Genomic DNA, 22,453 nt, shown 5'->3' with positions numbered 1-22,453 from the left:
AAAAATCGACTGATAGTCACGGTAGTACATTTCTAATTGGTAATGTATCACGTGAGGGCGGATAAAGTATTTAAAAACAGAACGGATAACTGCAACAACCGATCATGTATAGATAAAAAAAATCAACCGATAAGGCCCCCCCAAAAAAGTCTCCGGTTTCTGGTATGCGCGCGCGTCGCCGTAGCCATGCGCGTCGGCAAAATGAAAAAGTTTTTTTTTTCAATGAAAGCTGATGTCTCAAAACCGCCAAACTCACTGGTTTGACTGGAATCCTGCTGCTGCACATTTTAACATGTTTTTTGATGGGGTTATGATCGAGAATAAGCTTTATGTGGCCTCACTGGTCTCCCATAATATTTGCACTAAGTTTAGTCGAGCACCATTTGCAGTTATCAGCCGACATTTGAAGAAAAAAAAACAGGTAAAAAAAAAAAAAAGCCGCGTCGCCGCACCACTTTTTTGGGGCAAGCTCCATACCAGAAACGGGAGACTTTTTTTTGGCCTAATGCACTGCAGTATGGGGAAACGGTGCAGATATTAATGTTGAAAGTGGCTTTATTTACATCACATTCCAATGAGCAACGACGTTGCTGCTCAAAATGGAACAAGCTTGGCTAGAAATTAATGAATGATTTTAGTGATAGTGGTTGATGTAATGTTCATGACAATTCTGTTGATATTTACTCCATCATACACCGATACAATTCCAACCAAGATTATGATTGTTACCAGCTGAAAAGTTTTTAAAGTGACAATGTACAAATTTCTTGGTCAAGTGGTGGCGCTGTTGAAAGTTACTGGTTACTTTTTTGTAAACAACCACTCCAGCTAGCTAGCGCTCGTGTGTGGTGCAGGTGGTATGCGGCTGGAGTCCATGAAACTTGTGTTCGTCAAATTCCTTCATCATGTTCATGGTAAAATCGAAATTAGTTTTTTCCCTCCGTTTTTTTTGTGTTTGAGGTTTTCATCTATGCATTCTCGTAGATGTTCACGATGTCCAAGATGTTCACTTTAACTTAAAAAGTGTAAATTTTGTCGATCACTAAGTATGATGTACACGTGACGCGGCGAGCATGCATGATCGCTGCATGGGCATATGACTGGCTCTGTCGTGTAGGCCCTAGTACTAGCCCCATTCTGTGTATGGGCACGCAGTGCAGAGAATGGGGCAAAGTGCCGGGCTAGCAGGGGGAGGGGGTGGGGCTTAGAAAGAATGTTGCATCTAGATGCCACTGTTTTCATCAGTGAAGGTCGGTCACTGCAAAATGTTGAAAAGACATGAATCTGGGATTGGGACTGAGAAACAGTTTCAAGTTTGTTAGGAAATACTTAAAGATAGATCTGTAAAGGTGGCGTCACAATGAGCTCCATATAAAAATGTGGCCAATTTACTGGAGTACCTCCGTAAATAAAAGCCACACTTGGAACATGTACCCATCTCCTCATAAGGCGAAGTAAAAAAAAAAACATGTTTAGCGTCCCCGCCCGCTTCCTTTTTAGAGGCCGCCTCCTTTTCTTTTTTTTTTTTTTTTTAAAGACAAAAATTGATAAATTTTAACGATCTCTGACGAAAGAAATCGTATTTTTAGACATTTATACCGTGTATAAAGCTGTAAAAATAGTCAATTAGCACGTGCGTCTGCACGAGAGTCTATCATACATTCACCCCGTGTGAAATATTAACTGGTTCTCTACGTCTCAGAACTCAGGACTAGCGTGTCGGGCGGCCATTTTGAAAAGAAAGGAAAGAAAAAAAAAGGACCTCCTCCTTCCTTTTTGTCAAAGAGGCAGGACGCTAAACATGTTTTTTTTTTTTTTTGCCTAAATGTTAACTTTGTCAAGTTTTCTTTTCACATTCAGACTTTATTTGTACATGTAGTTTTGTAGGCCCTAGTTTATTTACGCTTTAGAAGCACAGTCACCCACATTAAAGCAATAGAAAATTAGTCCCCCGCCCCTTTTCAGACATCTATATTTCATGTAATTTCCAGGTTCGTATGCACACGTTTGCGTATCTGAATTCCAACACGAAATTACACGAAAAAGTAGATGTTTGAAAAAGGGGGACTCCATGTAATTTTCTATCGCTCTAGGGTGAGTATGCTTCTAAAGCGTAAATAAACTACAAATAAAGTCTTAATGTGAAAAACCGATCTCAACACAACTTTTGATTTTCTGAGGTTAAGCACGGTACGCTGGTACTTGGTCATGTATGCAAGAAATTTTAGGAGCCCTCCAGATACCCGTGTAATCGCGTGCAGATATTTATTTTTTGAGTGTTTTTACACGACTGTGAAATGTGGCGTTGTTATTGATGCCATGTTTATGGGTCTAACTTTGGGAATGTTCTTGACTCTTAATAGATTTGTACACAACGTTGTAGTGGCGTCTGGATACTACATTCTTTCTAAGGCTCAAATGTTTTAATACTAAAACAGGTTAAGTCAGTACTGTTAACTACTGTAGGTTGGGGGAGGAGGAGGAAGCTATCAATTATGTTTTGCAGCTTGTAACTTTTTGGGCATGATTCTGAGACGGAATGTCGAAGTATGTACCAGTATGTAATGAAATGTCACCAAATGTGAATCTTGTATTGTAACTTTGTATTGTAATTTTAGTCCATGGACCTGCTGGTACTAGTTCATGTACCATCCAAGGTGGCAAACTCAAAAGTTTTAATCAATGACCCGCACTTACATTGTATCATAATTCCAAAATAACCACATCAACGATATAGTCCTACCTCTCTAAGATTGTTCACAAGGGTTTCAGAATTTATGATCAGTTGGCTTGAAATTGATAGCTTATCTAATCTAGTGTGGAGAACTTGAGGTTATCAATTTGTTACATTTCTGCTACATGTACCTCATGCTGAAAGGTTGCATTGTTTTGCATAACAAAAAATGCCTTCTGGAAGAGCTTTGAACCCTAAATTTTGATTTTCAAACCTTTAAAAAAGATCTGTATTGATAAAGAGGGGCATTGTGAAGCCTGCATAGGGTTTAAGGTATAAAAGGGTACCTGCTTTCAAAAATATATTACTCTTTACGAAAGGCTATCATTTTATTTTGACTTTCGCTGATAGTTTTGCCACCTCAGATGGTACTGACATTTGGTCTGGACCGTGGACTATTTATTTGATTTAAACTCGGACTTTGTCATTTAAATTGCAGCTTTGAAGCCAGTGTTTACAGGTCTCATTTCTGTTAGGACACCAGGCTTGAAGGCTAGATGCTGCCCCCGCTCTATGATGAGATATGACACGCAACACCCCTCAGTTTGTATTGATTCCTAGCCATGCACTCTCCAAGCCAGTCTCCAGGACCTACTCCACCGGCAGAACCTTCATCCACACTGCAGTCCGTGTCTGGAACAGTCTCCTAGATGGTGAAGTGGGAGAGATCAAAGACAGTGGTGCTCCGTTCTTCAGCTGTAGGGTGCATCAACATCTCCTGTCAACACATTGATGTGAGGCAAGCTCCTTGTTACCCTTCTAAGCTGCTGTGAACTAATATTGTGCATCGGGTCGGGTTGACCAGGCCAAACCGACCCGAAACATTGTAGAGATAAACCGAATCTGAACCGAAACTGATCTGAACTCCTCTAAACCGACGCGACCCGACCTGACAAAAATTCAACCAAAAACTGACCTGAATTGACCCAAACTGAACCATCCCTGAAAACCCCCCAATATCTGGCTTGGGCAATGTGTCCACTGTTCAGTTAAGGAGAACACACGAGAACGTGTGGATTCGTAATTTAAGAATTCACGAGGTGCGAAGCGCCGAGTGAATTCGTAAATTAAGAATCTACACTTTCGAGTGTATTCTTCGACTTAAACCATTGCGTCAAAAGAAGTATTGGCATTAACAGTGAGTGGGGATGAAAAGACTTGGGGAAAATGTTGCAACCTGACGCCACTTCCGCGATTGTGTACAAAGTCTATGGAGAGTCAAGAAAAGGTATTTCCTAACAACATTGGAAATATTTCTCAGTCCCAGATTCATGTCTCATCATCATTTTTGCAATGAATGACCATCATTGAGATGATACATGAAGAAAAAAGTGGCGTCAGGTTGCAATATTTTTCACGGCTCCTTCCATCGACATGTGGATAGTTCAGACGATGATTTCTTTCTGACTCGAAGTAGGTTTTGCAGTGATCGACGGCAGAGAATCTGACAGTGAAGATGCATATGTAATTTCGGAAGGAACGTTTTCACGCGTATGGTCCTATTAACAGTCCGGTACAATGCCTAATCAGGGAACAAATTTCCCGTTCTGGCAACACGTATCCTGATCAGGAAACATTCACCGTCCAGTACAAATGTCTCCAGTTTTGGAAACGCATCAATTGTTTCCTGATCAGGAAACATTTGTCAACCTGTAGAGTGTTTCCAGAATAGGAGACACTAACAATGTTTCCTGATCAGGAAACATTTGTCAAACTGTACAAGGTTTCCAGAATAGGAAACACTAAAAATGTTTCCTGATCAGGAAACATTTTGAAAAAGGTAAATTGTTTCCAAAGCAGGAAACACTACTCTTCCAAATCAGGAAACAATTTTCAATTTGTAAAGTGTTTGTAAGTAAAGAAACAGTTAGTTTCCTGATTAGTAAACGTTCTACTCAGGATTTTTTCCCCTGTCTGAAAATGTTCCAAGGAAGTGCTCCTAAATGTTTTTTTTCCTGCCAAAAAAGAGTGGAAATTGGACTTAACACTAGGTTAAGAAGTGAATCATCTACCGTAGCTTTTAGAATATTCTTAATCATTAGTCGTTTGAAAGTTTGATTTGCATTTTGCAAAATTTAAAATTTAAAAGAAAGCAAAAACGAATTGAAAAGTCTACATGAGCACAGAATATGATGGTGTTTATAAACAAATTTAAACCATACACTAAAATAAGATTAACGTAAAAAAAAGGACATGGAAAAATATTTGCAAAGTTACTCGAGAATACATTAATACTGTTTAAGAATATTTATAAAAATTCAGAATGTTTCTTCAAACTCCAAATGATAAACAAAGAAATATTGTTGTGTGGATTCAAGTAGTCTTCAAACTGCTAGCAGTAAATTTACTCTGAAAGTCTCAGATATCAGAGTTTGGACAAACCACAGTCACATTAAAAAAATGAACTGTACAAAATGTACACCCAGTCCCCTAACCTTTTAAAAACAAAGAGAAATATGAGTATGTATGCTGCATCACTACCCGGGTACCGGTATAAACTAAACCTAAGGACTAGTGTGCCAGTCTAATAAGACAGCTGCTGGCATCTGATGTGTGGTCAAAAGAAGTCTCTAGGGGCCAATAAAACATGGGCCAACCTCCTGCCTCCCCTGTACTAAGGTATGGTGACTTCCAAGAAACTGTGTGCACCTCATTATATATGCAGTAACTTAAAGAATTAAGGGTCTAAAGTTTGGCTATACCAGTACTACTGCACTATGGACACCTTGTACTCTGTACAAAAAAAGGAAGTTTGAATTATACACCAAAGTTTGAATCTAAGAATGTGTAGGCCCATTCACCGGTACATGTACATGTATACATAGAAAGTGGAAAATAGGATGTACATACCGGTAGGCCTGTACAGTAAAATAAGGAATCTATTCTTGAACTTTGTGTACTCAAAGAAGTAAATGTAATTGTAAACAAGAAATTCACTGGATATAAATCAAACTAAGGGAAATACAAATCCTTCAAATTCATGGAAATCAAATAAATCTGAATGAAGAAAGTCTTCAAAAGGTTGATCTTACTTTCTTAAATCTTGCAATGGCAAATACAAAAGTGAATCTAGTCTTCCTGAAGATCAATGAATCCACTTATTCAATAATCAGAGTAAAGTTATATTCTCTACCTATACTAAACTTCAGCAAAAGTGTACAGCCTACCTCTATGAGCCTACATTAGAAGCCTGTGAAGCTGCGGTTGCATGGTAACTATGGTAACCAAAGTTTCTGGCCTTTACCACAGGGATTGATTATGTAACATCATTATCACTAGATTGCCCTTGTGCACAAGTAGTATGGGTATCATATTCCATGGTAAGATGAAATCCTGCATAATGACCAGGTTTCTGGCCTGACTTCTGAGCCTTACAAGAGCAGCACAATGCTAGCCCATCATGTGTTAAGAGACTTTTCATAATTGATTATACAATGTAAATTACATGTACCGGTAGTACCTCCTCTAACTTATAACATGGAGCTCCATAGTTATAATGTAGCATACATGTACATGTACATGTACATACATGAAGTTCATGAACAAACATTTAAAATATATTTTTTGTCAATGTATGGAAACGGAGATTTCTATCAAAAGGAATTTAATTATAAGCCATCAAAATTTTCCAACTCACAATTACAACAAGGGATTATAAATGATAAGACAAACACAGAACATGTATACTACATGCACACATGTACCATAAAAAATGAAGAGAGCATAGTTTACAGTCCCAAATTGACATGCATGATGTTGACCTGACAGATTCAAAAGTAGATTTATCAAGTGTTCAAGGAATGCCATATTTATTTGGGGGATCTGGGTTTTGCAGAATCTACCGTGCTACTAATATATTAAAAATATATACTGGGTAAATGTGTGGATTATTAGCTTCATCATGAAAATAACATAAAAATAAATTATGTAATCGAGTATGCAGATTCATGTATTTTACATACATAAAACTTAAAAGTTACGAAAGGTCAAAGGTGTAATAAAAATACCACAATTTTTAGCTGTCCACTGTGCCAACTTAACTCCACGGGTACCGCTGATAACTTACTGACACACAATGATGAAACACTTTAAAGGGAAAATACCACATTTGCAAACATCAAAAACGAAATAATCAAATTATCACGAAATACCTTACTGAATTGTTAGGGACTGACAGTCTAAAGCATCCTGTAAAATTGTGGCTCCTGGTGGGCTGACAGTTTCAAGAAAAACTATATTTTTCCACCAGCGTTGGAGAAAACTGGGTTTTTAAAAAAAACTGTTCTTAATTTTTCATATTTAGTTATTCTGACTTTTCTTTGCAATGATCACACACATGTGAAGGGGTACAAGCCTGCTAGACTGATTCTCTGACCTTACAATTCCCCATTGTGTATTAATTGCTTCGTTTCATCTTAAGTGGGGTCAGGGAACCAGACTACAAGAACATGATAGGTTTTCTTGGTTTTTCCAGCATCTACAAACCAAAAACATGAAACAAGTCAGTTTAACAATATTTTATATAACATACCAGTACTAATCCTCCAAATCCATTCTGAAAAATTGCAGCAAAAGCAAATGTTGTACATTCCCTTTAAATGCAATAAGCGAAATGTTGGAAACGAAAACAGACAAAATCAACCATTCTCAAATTTACACCCCAAAAAAAACCCCAAGTGATTCATTCTTCACATCAGTCTTAATTGACTCAATCAAAATCTCGTTTGACTTTCAAATTTACTCATGGACATGATGAAAATGTAATTTTATATCTAGAACTCACTCAGCTGGATAGAACATTCCACCATCTGTAATGGGTTCTTCTAAAGCAAATCTGAGTGACAGCAAAGGTGTTTCACGGGGAAATGCTTATCACTTTTGTTTGACTCACACTTAAGTTTTTTTACGAAGACTAAATTTGTGCAATTTTAATTTTGCAATTGTCTCACGTGAATTTTACATCAGTTTCAATAGTACATGTACATGTAGCATATCCTGTTATCACTCTGGATATTTTGTTAGAATTCCATTTCCAAATTAAGCCCTTTCTGAAGGAATGCTGTTTGCACGATAGGATGCATCCTAAAACAATTCCACCAAACAAGAAAAGTTAGGCCTTGATGTTTGTGTCAAGTGCCTTCCTTGTGTGCATTATATGGTACTGGTAGCACACACACTTGTGGCTTTCCCTTGGGTTCAGAACAGAAATTGCTAATGGCATGAATGGTATGCAGTGTTTTGTGCATGGATGATACTGTGATAGGCTTTACTTGTACAGACTGACAGATTGCCAATTGTAACCATGCAACCACAAGTTGGGGGGGGGGGGTCTAGCCACAAATTGTGCCTGGCTACTTTGGGCTGAAATAGAGCAAGGCAAGCAACACAATCATAGCAGTTCTACCATGGAGGTAGGACACATTGCGTGTCTTCCTAAAAAAATTGTACCAGCTAGTAGTCCAAACCCTTGCAAACTAGGCCTATAGGCCAGTTATAGAAAGTTATTTCAGAACAAATAAGCAAAGTTATTTGCAGCTATTTTACATAGTCTCCAGGATCAAATTAATTTGGCCAAAAAGTGGTCTTTCTTATTAATTAAAATTAATTCAGTGTGTGACTTGGGCCTTGATAGTTATTTTTTCCTAGTGCAAAGTAAATGTTGGAACATCATCAAGGGCCGTCATTATTTCAATCATCAATGCTCACAGAGCAACTTTCAACCAATGTAGGCCTACATGAACATATGAATGAATGGAAAAATGTATTCCTCCAACATGAATGCTAGACCTTAAAATGAATAATCTCCAGGGATAACATGTGCAGGTACATGTACATACAGCAATTAACCCTATCAGTCCTGAATCCTCCAATTCTAATTCGTACAATTTTGCACACAACATGCACCTTTACATACTGTACATACATGTAGGTTTGCCTTTTCATATCACATGGTTTATTGATTGGCTCTCCCTAAAACCAAATTGTTTTGCTCAGCAGTCATGCGGAAATCGTGAAAAATGGACTGCAAGTTGCTGTGTGTGTACAAATTGTTAACCACCCATGACCACACAAAAGTCATATAAAAAACCCTGAAACTTCTCATATTAAAATGCTGGGTCCTATAACCAACATTTTAATGCAGACATCCTTCATGGATATATGCACATTTTTTTACAAACCTAATGGTTCACAACTTTGTGCAATGTACCGGTACTGGGGTACTTTATAAAATAAGCAACACTTTTCAAACAACATTGTACAAACATACATTATGTTGTCTCCAAAATAAGAAGCATGTTCCCTGAACAGGAATCATGTTGAGCTGTCTCCAAAATAGGAAACAGCTGAAAAACTCAGGACTGTTTCCATATCAGGAAACATTTGCAATACCTGGTACCCGATATGTCTCCAAACTTAATTGGAGATGCTGCATGATGTTTCCTATTAAATACAAAACATCATAAATGACTGGAAAATTTGTCTCTTGTTCAGGAAGCATTGTTTCCAGCTTTTACATGCAACATTTTGTAATCCATAACTTTAGGTAATGTGGTAATGATATTATGCCACAAAATATTCATAATAAATGAGTTAATATTTCCTCAAAACGACGTGGTGGTGAAGTCCGGCAGTCACAAGATACAGCCATTTGAAATTTTCTTTGCATAAAAAAAAGTATGTATGTATGTAACAGGTGAAAACCCAATAAAAGGTTTTTTTCACATTGGAGATCACTCCCACTTTTATGCATTATTTTGTTCATACCGGTACATGTTTCAGTTTTATTTAACATTAGTTTTATACAGTTTAAGTGATTTGTTTCCCATTATGGAAAAATGTTGCCAGATCTGGAAACAAAACGTTTCCTGATTGTGCCTAATTGAACTACATGTACATGTACAAAATGTACTTTAATGAATATGCTGTTAATTATCGAAAAGAATAAGTAGAATATAAACATCCACACAACTATCCTTTTAAAATGGGGCATTTCTGTTTTATTTTTGTGTAAATGCTTGTAAGAACTACTTTCAGGGTCCACTTTTGCGACCCAAAAAAGTCGGGCTGTTCATGCCAGTTTTGATGTGTTCGCCTTTTGCGGAAATGTAAGAAACCACATTTGTGCATTGGTGCTTAAGTGACATACATGTTTACAACGTGTATCGAACATTGACTGAGACGACAGGTAAAATGTATTTGTACATTGGACTCATGTCCGATGTAAACATTTTCCATCTATTCTCGGGAACGGTAAGACATCAGGTTGGTTTCCTAAATCAACCAGATGTTTGAACTAAGTGAACAATCAACAGCATGAAAATTTCATGGATTTTTTAGGACACAGCTATGCCCCTTTAACTACATGTACCGCATGTGAACGCAGTGTCACAGTACTCAGTGTGCCATCATCTTTATAATGAAGCAGTGTTGGAGTCGAGTACTCAAAGCCGAGTACCGAGTTCTCCGAGTACTTTAGGGGCCTAGTCCAGGGCCGAGTCCAAGTACACTGTGACGAGTCCGAGTGCAAAGCACCGAGTACGAGTACATTCAAGGCGGAGTACTGGGCCGAGTCCGAGTACCGAAGTCCGAGTCCGAGTACAATACCAAAAAGTACACACACAAAAATAAATAAATAAATAAATAGGCAAGTAAATAAATAAAAGAAAGTAACACAAAACTAGAAATGTGTTTGTGGACAAACACTGAGCTATTTTGACCGTTTTAGCAATAACTGCCGCAAAGGAGTTTCATCCAAGTTGAATGAACAATTCCATGAGTATTCTATACATGGTGGTCTAACTCTCAGTGTCTATCGGATGTTAAAAAAAAAAATGACGTCATGATGACGTCACACATTATTCTAAATTGTCTGTATCTATGACCTAACAAACCTATTACAAATAGAATTTCGAATTTAGCACATTCCATTGATGAGAGGCTTAAAGGTCCAAAAATTGAATAATTCGTAGATAACATGATGACGATAAAATCACAATTTTAGGATTACGTCACGTGACACCTGATGACATCATGATGACATCATGGTTCAGCCTGAATCTTCAGATGGTGGTTTAAGTGTATGCCAGGTTTGAATTAGATCGGGTCGTATATTATCTAATTTTTGGTAATTGATAAAAAAATTTAAAATTAAAATTTAAAAAAAAAATCAGATGATGTGGTCATGGTGACATCACTGCAGATTTTGCTTTTATCAATGCCTACCTACCCACCAAGTTTCACAACAATCCGACATACCCTTATATGTGAATCAAAAAATCACGTTTTTGATGATGTCATGATGGCGTCACACGTTTTACAAAATTTTGTGCATGATCTATCTTTCACCTAACAAACCTTCTACAAAAAGAATTTCGAATTTACCTTGTTCCGTTCATGAGATATGAGTAAAAGGTCCAAAAATTGAATAATAATTCAAAAATCACATGATGACGTCATAGTAACGTCACAACAATTTGTGTTCATAACTCTTCCCGGAATACCTGCATACCAAGTTTGAACCCGATCGGACTTCCGGTTCTGTAGATATAGGGTGTTAAGGATGCAATTTTAGGATGACGTCACGTGACACGTGATGACGTTATGATTTGGCCTCAAGCTGAATCTTCAGTTGGTAGTCTAAGTGTGTGCCAGGTTTTAAGTCGATCGGATGCGAAAAAAGTCCCAAAGTCCTGTGTAGAACGAAAACATGTGTTATCCTATGGGAAAAAAAGTGGAAAAAGGGGGGGGAAAAAACAAGAAAAAAAATAACAAAGCAGGGTTGGCTGATTTAAATCACGTTGATTTAAATCACTGATTTAAATCGGGATTTAAATCAAATGATTTTTTGTAATCATTTAAATCAACTGATTCCACTTAATTACAAAGTGTAAGATGATGTTAACACATTCAAACGCCCCTACTTCATCAACATCGACTCAATTTAGGTTTTGCATAATTACACAAAATCATTGTTTTGATTAAGTCAAGATCTGAGTTTAAAAGTTTTTCTTCAAAGCTTTTAATTTTAAAGAGAGCACACTCACGTCTGCTTTAATCATTCCTTGATCTGTTTACAGTAATATTGTGAATCAACTGCACTGGTGTAGGCTTACATGAACCATCAAGAAGTGTATTAAAAGTCCCAATCGATAGTCTCAGTCCTAACGTTTCTCCCTACAAATTTAGATTGAGATTTATATAAAACCAGAAATACCATTTCGGGATTATTCCCAAGCAAAATCCTACCTTGGGAAAAATCCTTATATGGTCTCACTGGTAACGACTTGAGTTCTAGGTTGCAATGGAATCGATAAAAAAAGAAATGTACTCGATTTGTACTCCCGAGTACTGGGGTCGAGTACCGAGTCCAAACCAACGAGTCCGTGCCAAAATTCGAGTACAAAGAATCAAGTACATGTACGAGTCCAACTAATTTTCGAGTACTGATAGTCGAATATGGGCCGAGTAACTGAGTGTACTCGAGTTGTACTCGGGTACGAGTACTCCAACACTGTAATGAAGCAAAAACTTTTTTGTTGAAGTTTAATTACAATACCCTAATCACACATCATGTTATATTATTTAAAAGTGTTTCCATAAGAAGATACATGTTTCCTAAACAGGAAACATGGCAGGCATGTTTCCAAAAATAGAAACAATCAGATGACTCCAGTTATGGAAACATCAATAATGTTCCCAAATCAGGAAACATTTAAAGCGTTTCCAGAAGTGGAGATGCCTTAACTGTTGCCTGAACAGGGAACAATTAGATGTCTCCAAAATTGGAGACACTTTACAATGTTTCCCAAACAGGGAACATCCGTGATGTAAAAAAAAGAGTGCTTCCTGTTCAGGAAACATTAATTTAATTTCATCTGACTGTTTTGACCTGCAATTTTTAATGATCGATATCTTTATATAACGATATATAACGATAAATCAACAATATGGTATTTTTGTCTAATGAATGACTGAATAATTTCACAAAGTGCCTAAGCGGTGAGGTGTTGCAGACTAAAAATATGAGAATTTGAAATATTCTTTTTTGAAAAAAATATATGTAAAATTAATAATTTAAAAAAATTGTTTTTTCATTTTGTTCAATAAGTGATATCGAAAATATTTTATCTTCAAAAATATTTTTTTTCAATGTGCTTAAAAAATTATGAGCAAAATATGATATTTGTGATTTGTATCCTGTTTTGGAAATGTGTTGCCTGATCTGGAGACAAATTAAATGTTCCCTGATTAGGCAATGTACCGGACTGATTAATGCTCATTATGGAGAACAATTGTCAGACGTGTTCAAAGTGTGGATTCGTAAAATTTTCCGAATCCACACTTTACTAAAGATTCGTCATTCCAAATCCACACTTTTTGACCAGCGTAACAGATTTGTAGTTCCGAATCCACACTTTTAACAATAGTATATGTTATAGACTACGTGAAAAACTATCAACCCCTTGCACATTTGGGGGGGGGGGGTTGACGTTGGTTGTATTGGGCACAGTACCGGTACATTTTTGTAACTCTGCAATAATATTGCACTGCAAGAACTTGGGGGAGGGGGGGGGGGTATTTCAGATTTTTCACAAGATGGCTTAACCAAACCGACCCGACCCAAAAATCACAAACGCAAAACCTACCCAACCTGACTGAAACGATGGAAAAACTGACCCAAAATAACCGAATCAGTTTAAGGTCATTTTCGGTTTCGGTTTGGCTTTGCACGGTTTCTCGTCTGGGCCTTTGATGAAACAAAGAAGGAGGCAGGCATTTCATTCTCCCCAATTTTGGGGATATTGACAATATATTGCAAATGTGTTAATTTCATTTCTTTTTGTAAAGACAGGCGGGAAAAAGGAGGGCAGGCAGGGATGAAAAACTTTTAAAACAAAATATATTTTAGACTTACGAGTACAAAAAATAATTTTTACAAATGAAGGTTATGTAGGTTTAATATTTGACTCGTCTTACGGCTACAATGTATGTTGAACACCAAGCAGGAATGTCTCAAAAATGGGTTAGTAGGTTTTTTGTGACCAATTTGAGGTAAAATAGTGACAAAATGCCAACACAAGAATTAAAAGGTTAATTGGTAGTACACTGTGCAAGCACAAAAGTGTGTTGATTCGTATGACCTCAACAGGAAAAGCATTCATAAAATCACATTCCCCCACCCCCCTGAAATTTTTGTTTTTGCATCCCAGAGATATTCAAAATCAGTCAATGTTCTCCCTCAGTTTTGTTTCTCTTGATTGACACTCCTGCTTATTTTTAGTGCCAGTTTGAGATCCCATTTCTTAAGGAGATATTTGAATGAGATGGACAGGATTCCTTGAATTGGCTAAGAGATGAAACACGCTCAAGTTATGTGTGTTTTCCTTTGGTCCATGAACTTTAAGCTTCCAAATGCAAGCATTGCATTGGACATTCCTGTTTAGGACTTGTGATGTTGCATCTTGGCCTATGTTTGCATGTTCCTTCAATGCACGGCAGCTGATATCAGCTCACATTCAGTCCTCTACCCTCACAGGTTTACCCATTCATACTCCTGGGTGGAGAGAGACAATTGTAGTTAACTGTCTTGCCCATGGGCACAAGCACCATTTTCCTGTTTAAGTAAATCTGTTCTTTACCCGTGTTAATTTTTTATGATGTTTAATTTGTTTGTTTGTTATCCCTTCTTTTTTCAACATGTATTTCAGTTGCTGCATGCAAGTCCCTACATCTATCCAGTTCCTGTTCTGATGTAGCAGCCTTCCCAGCCCATGACTCTGTTCAGGTTTGGTGCATGTAACTCAGCTGTTTACTTTCCTTGCTTCAAGGCAGGTAAGTCTTGTTTGGAAGTTTTAGTAGACAGTGATCTGTCAACGAAAAATTTACAAGCTTTCCCACGGTCATAGAAAAGCATGGAAAAAATAATAAATCCTGTTTCAGTAAGACTTAGTTGTCGGATGGTAAGTCTTGTTTTGAACTTCAGTAGACAGGGTGATCTTTCAACTGAAAATTTACAAGCTTGCCCACAGTCATTGGAAAATAACACATTATTCGGTAAGACTTAGTTCTGCTCGTCCTACGTAGTCGTAGATGACCATGGCTTCGTGGTCTAGGGAAGAAAATGGTGGGTCCGGAGGTGGCTAATGAGGCCAATCCAGGCCTGGAAAGTCCTCCCACACGTGGGACACGTATGGGCTGGTGGTGTGTTGGTCGGGACTGACGCTCTAGCCTTCCGCATGGCCCACTTCTGCTCTGCTGCTGCACTGCGGTTGGTTTCAGCTGCAAGCGCTCCCTTGGTATTTGTCATAAAATTTTAATACTTTTGCGAATAGTTGAGCTGCATACAAGTACGGTACGTTACCGTTATTCAGGCCCTTGATTTTTATATTGCAGTTTGTTCTGAAACTACATTGTGTATTGTATGCAAATTAGCAAAGTACATGTACATGCATAGCTTCTTCGAGATGGGAACTGGGACTGAGTCTGCAGCACTTCTTGAATTAAGCTAACCATAACCCTGCTGAATCCAACAGGATCCAACTATACCCGATGGAGCCTCTTGGATTGAGCAGTAAACCCCTTGTGTACATTCCTGATGCAAAATGTTGGATTCAGCAGGCAACTGAATGGCATTATAACGCCATGTTGGACTCCGTTGGATTCAGCAGACAACTGAAAATGAGGCACAGTGGATTGAGCAGGAAAGTCCGGTTGGACTCTGTTGGATTTAGCAGGATACCGGTAGTCCTGAGGAACTACTAGGGGGTTAGGGTTCGGAAGTTGATTACAGTGTTTCTGCATGGTCAATCTTGACTGGTTGTACCCCTGATAGTACTAGACATGTATTTCACACTATGAACTGACTTACGGTTCGCCCCTTTGTTCTGTGATTTACTTTAGGCATGCCTTTGATAATTAAAAATTCAAAATAAGATTATGTCACTCATGTTATCATTTGAAATTTCTACAATGCTTATTACCAGTCCTGTAAAAGTTAGTGGGGAATGTCTTGATACAGCTGTTGGGGCTACTTGGTTGGAGCATCAGTTACTGGCTCATTATGATGTTGGGGTTGTTCAGTTGAACCATCGGCTACTGACTGGTTGGGCTGACTCTGTTCGGCTGACCGTCACATCCAAGAACCCTAAGCATAATGAAAAGTTTTAAACATTTGCTCATCGCAACACTGGGTGTACACGCTCAGTATGTTTGCGCGTGCGTTGTTGAGAGACCAAAACAGGCATATCTTAAAAAATAGGCAACTTACAAATCTGTGGTGATCAGAACATGAAAGAAGACATCTTCAGCTTTCTATAGGGATGAAATTTGTCATTGACAGTGCTCGGCCAATAAACCATTTTAGTTTGAAAAAACACATCCATGCTTTGTGCTCCTATTCAGTAGTGCACATCCACGAAGTGTAAACTAGTTTCTTAGCACCCATGTTCAGGCGTTTTTTACTACAGCGTCAAAATGAAAAGTTCAACAAGCTTGGGCTGACGACATTCATAAAGTTGATAAAATTCTCTAAACGCTGATATAAGAAACATGCTAATTGGACAATAAATTCCGACGACCATTTTGGCTTGAAAAAAAATATAGCCCGTCAGTGCTTTGATTAGTTATTATGTACATTATTATTATTATTATTATTATTTATTCGGCCAAATTACAAGGTACAACAAGCGATTCACAAAAGTAAACAAAACTAAACAAAAACAATCCAATCCAAGCTGGCCAGGATTGACAAAAGTATAATAAAACACTGTGACTCGAAAGCCTGTCAATCCTAACTTGAATGGTACATGTAACATACAAAATATATTAAAAATTAGGTATAAAATTCAATGAAAAATAAGACCGCCTTAAAAATAATACTAACAAAGATAATTAGATTTAAAAGATTAACAGTTACAACAGTTTTCTCATAGGCAAGAATAGCTGGCATAAAAACCTAACAACTGCAGATTATACAAGACTGGGAAAAAACAGACAAACAAGCCAAAACAAAACTAACAAACAAACAAACACCCCAATAAACAAAGAAACAAAACAAGACAGGATAAGACTTAACAAAATGTAACAAAACAAGTCAAGACAAGAGACAAGACAAGACAAGACAAAACGAAACAAAACAAGATGAAACAAAACAAAAAACAAACAAACAAACAAGACAAGACAAGACAACAACAACCACACATCAACATAAAAACACAGAACGAAAGATTGATACAGTAAACAAAATAATTTAAAATGAAATAAAAAATAAATAATAAGCAATAAAAACCTGATAGAGAAAAGTAAAAAATACAGTTGACATGCGAGAAAAACTACGTCAAAAAAAAATATCCATCCAATGAACAAGAAAAGCAACAACAAAAGTATCAATAACAAAATAAATACAAGTAATAATAAATGATAAGCAACCGGAAAAATAGGCCTGAAAACCAACATTATTTCAGACATAAATAAATAAACTTAACCACAAAAGAGGAAAATAATATAAAATAAAATAACAATGAAATAAAAGAATGATGACAGTTTACAGTGGAAAAATATACACATGAAATTACTTTAAAAAGATTAAAGTAGATCAAAAGAGTTAAACACTTGGGGGGGGGAGCCTATTTCCAGCTCAAGGTTTTAACACTCATAATAATGGGCGGATAATCGGGTGTTAAACAGTGTGAATGAATCAATTAATAGAGAGTCCCCTACATGCGATGGCAAACTACTCCAGATTCGGGGGAAGACATGACTAGGTGTGTTTTTCAGGGTTTGAGTTCTAGCATAGTGGTGACTAAATGTGAGACAATCCTGGTGACGAGTGTTCACTACTGTGTTGGCCTTCACTGATTGGCAGTCAACTAAGTTAAACAGGACTTTAACTGTGAAGGAAACTATGTGCTTCTGTCTACGTGTATCTAGAGTCATCCAATTCAAAGCATGCAATCTGTCTTCATATGACATTGCACCTTTGGGCTGTTTGAGGCACATTCTACTTGCCCTTCTCTGCACTCTCTCAAGTTTGGCTGCATTGGATGCTGTGAATGGGGACCAAGCTGGCAACCCGTATTCTAGTACGGGCAAGACAAGTGAACGATAGAGGGATGTCAAGGCCTTGGTTGAAGCACCACCTGCAATATGCCAGATAAAGCCTAATGTCTTATTGGCCTTTGAGACAGTGGCATCGACGTGATCGTTCCAGTTCAGTGAGTCGTTGATGATTACCCCAAGATATTTGAATGTAGGTGTAACATTGAGCGATTGACCGTGAAGAATGTAACTTGGAAGAACTGCTGGTTTCCGGGATCTGGATATGTGCATGACCTTGGTTTTCTTGATATTCAGCTGCATACCATTGAGATTGCTCCATTGTTCAAGTGCAGTCAGGTCCGACTGGAGGGTGAGTTCATCTTGGGGTGAGTGGATTGGCTGATAGAGGAGTGTATCATCCGCAAAGAGTGCACAGTTTGTGGATAAGTCATGAGAAATGTCATTAATAAACAAATTAAACAGGAGGGGGCCAAGAACACTGCCCTGAGGAACACCTGAAGTAACTGGTGCCCACTCGGAGAAGCATCCCCGATACGCAACTCGTTGTTGACGACCTATTAGAAAGGACTTTATCCAGGTCCATGTCGATCCACAAATATTGAAGTTGCTGGCAAGTTTGTTAAGTACCAAAGCCTTACATTGTATACAAATGCGCGCCTGTTGTGTAACGTGTGTTCTGTGGTGTGTGTATGCAGCGCCCCGCGTACTTGAGCTTTTGTTCGTTTGCCTATATCAACTTTTCATTATGAAAATACCCTGTACTTCTAGCAACTTTTTTTTCCGCTGTTGTTACTTTACTGAAAACCCCAAATACTTTCGTCGGAGTCGTTTTCAGCTGCATGTGTCTTTGGTGAAGGGAGCTTCTTTGCTCTCGAGGTGCTTCCACTTCTGTTATAATTATCCCTTACGGGAGGCTGTTGGGAATCTTGTGCCATCCAGTCAGAATTCAGAATTCATGGATGGACAAGGGGCTGGGCGCATTGATCGCGTGCATTTACCTTGCTTATGGAATTCAATATGCAGCGATTGACAACACCGTTCAACATGTGGGCCGCCATTTAACTAACTTGAAATTGTGTGTCTTCTCTGCAACAGCGATGGGCAGGAACTGAAGAACATTCCTTTTCCCAGTGTGTGTTAAGTCGGTGCAATTCCTGACCCAAGGATCTCAAGACTTTAAAACGTGCCGCTTGTTTTCCATGAAACTTGCCTCTTGTGTTATGATTGGTTGATCTGTCACATGATTGAAACTTTTGTGAGACCGTCTTATAAGATTGAGCTGATCCCACTCTTTCAAAGCCTTTGAGCCTGTTGCACTCTTTTCTGAACTGCCCACAAGTTCTGATTGGCTGAACCCTAGAATGTGCATGTTTGGTTAATCTTTGTGATCATATGCCTACTGTTTACTAAAAGTCCTCTCATTTGTGGTCAACCGCGAGTTTTCAACAAATAAATCACTTCGAAAATAATTCGACAGTTTAGTGACTTTTCTCTTTATACTTCTGCATCATTTGTTCCTTTTTTCCTTTCAAGATGACATGAGACGGCACGATTTTTTAGAAAAACAAACCTTTTCCGTTCTCTAAACGTGTTATTAAGTTGGCAGGTTGTGTTCACCAAATGTAACCATTATTTATGTAGGCCTATTTATAAGATTTTTCCTGTTGAACTTACCTCGATCAAATTTGCTCGAGTGTCAGCTTCACCTATGTATTGTATGTCAGCTGGGTCAACGTTTTGCCCATCATGGCAGCAAAAAGGGAAAGACACATGGCACTAAGGCCTGCCATCTTTTATGCCTGCTCCTTAAGAAGGCTGAAGTTGGGTGTGAAGGTCATCCCCAATTTCACACCCTGGAAAACTCTCCCCCTGTAAACTTGACATAATAATTTCCAAGTCCTTCTATTCAAGATAGTATCTGTCCTTTTAATTAATGCATTCCTTGTAAGCATCCAGGAGAAGCCGACACTTAACCATAGCAAGAAGTCTAAAGGAGTGATAGCCATACTTTGATACCCTGCAAACTTGAAGTAATCATGGACTTGTACAAAAGATTCTGTCGCTTTTTCCAAAATCACTGGCATGTTCAAAATCTCTGAAGAGTAAACATGTGCACTCAATGTAGCGCAACTAGAAGTGAAGACGATGTCTTGACCCATGCAAGATTGATGTTGGAGGCTGTGTGTTATTCTTCTGCATGTGGTTGCTTTAATCTCTGTTGTCAGACATACATGTACATGTACTCTCCCTGGCAAAGCGGGCAGTTTTTGTAGGCTTGCTGTAATCTGGTCCTTGGTAGATGGCAAACTTGGCTACGATATGCTTTAGCTGTTCCTTAACATACTGTGTAGGCTCCACAGTGTTAAGAGGGAAGAAGAAAAGTCTAACCTTTTGGAACAAGATCATGTTGCACTATCACTTGCTTCACATACTCTCTCCGAGTCAGTTGTCTCTTGAGGGATCTGATACTACAAAATAATACTACAAAGGGCTGAAGGCTATGAGGGTTGCCGCTGTTAGTAGTGATATTTACTTTCTTTTAGGAAGAGGGGTTGAATCTATTGTGTAACCACCATCATCTCGGTTTTACTTCCAAATGTTCCCTCGTTTAGAGACCTTAGTACATTTGTACATGACGATGCAACATGCAATGCCAACATATTGTGGCTGAACTGTTCAACGGTGGGATTGTCCCAGGATTCCCAAGATCCCCCCTGCTTGCTGTTAGTACTCCTCCAGAGGATCTTGGTTCAGCTTCTCACTCAGCAGAAACTTAATGTTTGTGGATGACAGTAAGATGTTGGCAAGTTCTACGAAGAAGTGAACTATAGAGAGGAAAAGAAATTAAAGAGGAGGTTACAAACATAAAAGTTTAAGGCATGCAACTTCTCGTTGGACCAGAAAATTTGCCAGTTTTGTCGTTTTGACATACATGTGCCTAAAAAAAATCTAGTTGGATACATGCATGTCCTTGTCTGTCTCAAAAATGGGGAGTTACCAACATTTTTCTTTCAGCCAACATTCTGTCTGGGTATTTGACAACATTCAGTTCAAGTTCTAGCATGCGTGAAAAGGTGACATGCCTTTCTTTTGTGACTACCCCAAAACACAGATACTTTGTCAGAATAGGCCTCTTCCCATCAAAACAGTGACAACACTGGGCCAAAAGAGGGCATTAAGAGGGGGAAATTGGGGCCAAAAGAGGGCATTATGAGGGGGAAATAGGAGGCATTATTTATCTGTTATCGTAAGACCGTCCAAGGTTTCGGTACTCGGGCACATTTTTTTGCGTGTGATGTCATCTAGAATACATGTAGATCAGGAAGAGCTTTAAGTTCATTCTGCCACTCCATCAGGAATCCAAGGAAGTCGTCCTTCAGCAACTGAAATGGTCATAAAAAAATCCAGGTCAACAACAGTAGGGGGTAAATTATAAAATGTTTGACTTCGAAAAACAAAAACCTCCAACTTCGGCTGTCCTACTGGTATTCTTATTCTTTATATTCAAACACACCTGTCATCAAACTAAAATATTTTGAAACCCAATGTCATCATGTTGCAAACTTTTACATTCTGAAAGAAGTAAAAGACAGCATTATAATGCACAATTTCCTAACAAACTTTACTGTACAATATAACCAAATTTATAGCTCCATGACATTACCGAGACCAATTAATCTTTAAAATATTATCCAAAATGTGAGCAGTGTAGAGTAAAACTCATCTTGACATGCCAATCATCCACACTTGTGTACGGTGCCAAAGCGGGCTTCCTGTTGCGCCTTCCCTGATTCAAGTTTGACAATCAAAAAATTGGTTGAGCATCCTGATGAACTTGACTGTTGATGCAGTTCCAACTTGACCAAAGGACTCCAAGACATTCGCCACAATGCTGCTGAGGACCTGCCAATCCAAAAAAAATTGAACCTTGATGGACATGAATTGTCACAAGATTTTTTTTTTTACTTTTGTGATAAGAAAAAACTGCAGATGAGTTAAAAAAAACACACCAAATTCCCAGCAATCCGTTACCTTTCAGTTTGTGAGCCCAAAAAGTCTTTCTTGAGCAGGGGTGTCTGACATTAGGATATAGTGGCAAATAAAATATACTTTTTGAGTTGTTGTTGTACCCCAAATTCTCAAAATTGTTGCGTGTTGTTTTGAGCAGATGCGGCACATCAAAGATGAAGAAAATTTTGCGACTTGGGTCATCGAGATTGGCTGTAGAGTAGATGAAGCTGGGTGACTTGTCGTGAAGGCATCCAGAATGAAACCTATAAAACTGTTTGTTTGATGAGGCCCCATCTGTTACAAATACCCGCACAGCCATCCCGGCTGTATCCACATATCAGACACATCCCCACAAGCAGGGATAAAAAACACTCATCTTAACTCGAGGCAGTCCAGCGCAGAGCCGCTAGATTTGTGACAAACCAATACACCAAGACCGATAGTGTGTCCTCCATGATTTCAAGGCTAAGTTGGAGACCTCTAGAGGAACGCAGAATGGTTGCACGCCTGTTTTTCCTGTACAAATCCATACATCACAGAGCAGCAGTAAATTCTGACCATCTTCATCATACCGCAAGCACGACGGGTGTACAAACTCGCACAACAGGATCAATATCCTTTATACGACAACCCGCAAACAAGAACAGCCGC

General features: G+C 38.3%; 1 long non-coding RNA gene across 1 annotated transcript; it reads left to right on the top strand.

The window, feature by feature from the left end:
* Nucleotides 1–825: 825 nt before the first annotated feature.
* Nucleotides 826–14,535, top strand: LOC119728636. The gene is made up of 3 exons (XR_005271092.1): nucleotides 826–914; nucleotides 3,174–3,468; nucleotides 14,443–14,535. It is a non-coding gene; the product is annotated as an uncharacterized LOC119728636 (long non-coding RNA).
* The last annotated feature ends 7,918 nt before the right edge of the window (nucleotides 14,536–22,453 follow it).

This window comes from Patiria miniata, unplaced genomic scaffold (genome assembly GCF_015706575.1).
Source record: "Patiria miniata isolate m_02_andy unplaced genomic scaffold, ASM1570657v1 HiC_scaffold_20, whole genome shotgun sequence".
NCBI classification, from domain to species: Eukaryota; Metazoa; Echinodermata; class Asteroidea; order Valvatida; family Asterinidae; genus Patiria; species Patiria miniata.
This window is presented reverse-complemented; position numbering and strand designations above follow the sequence as displayed.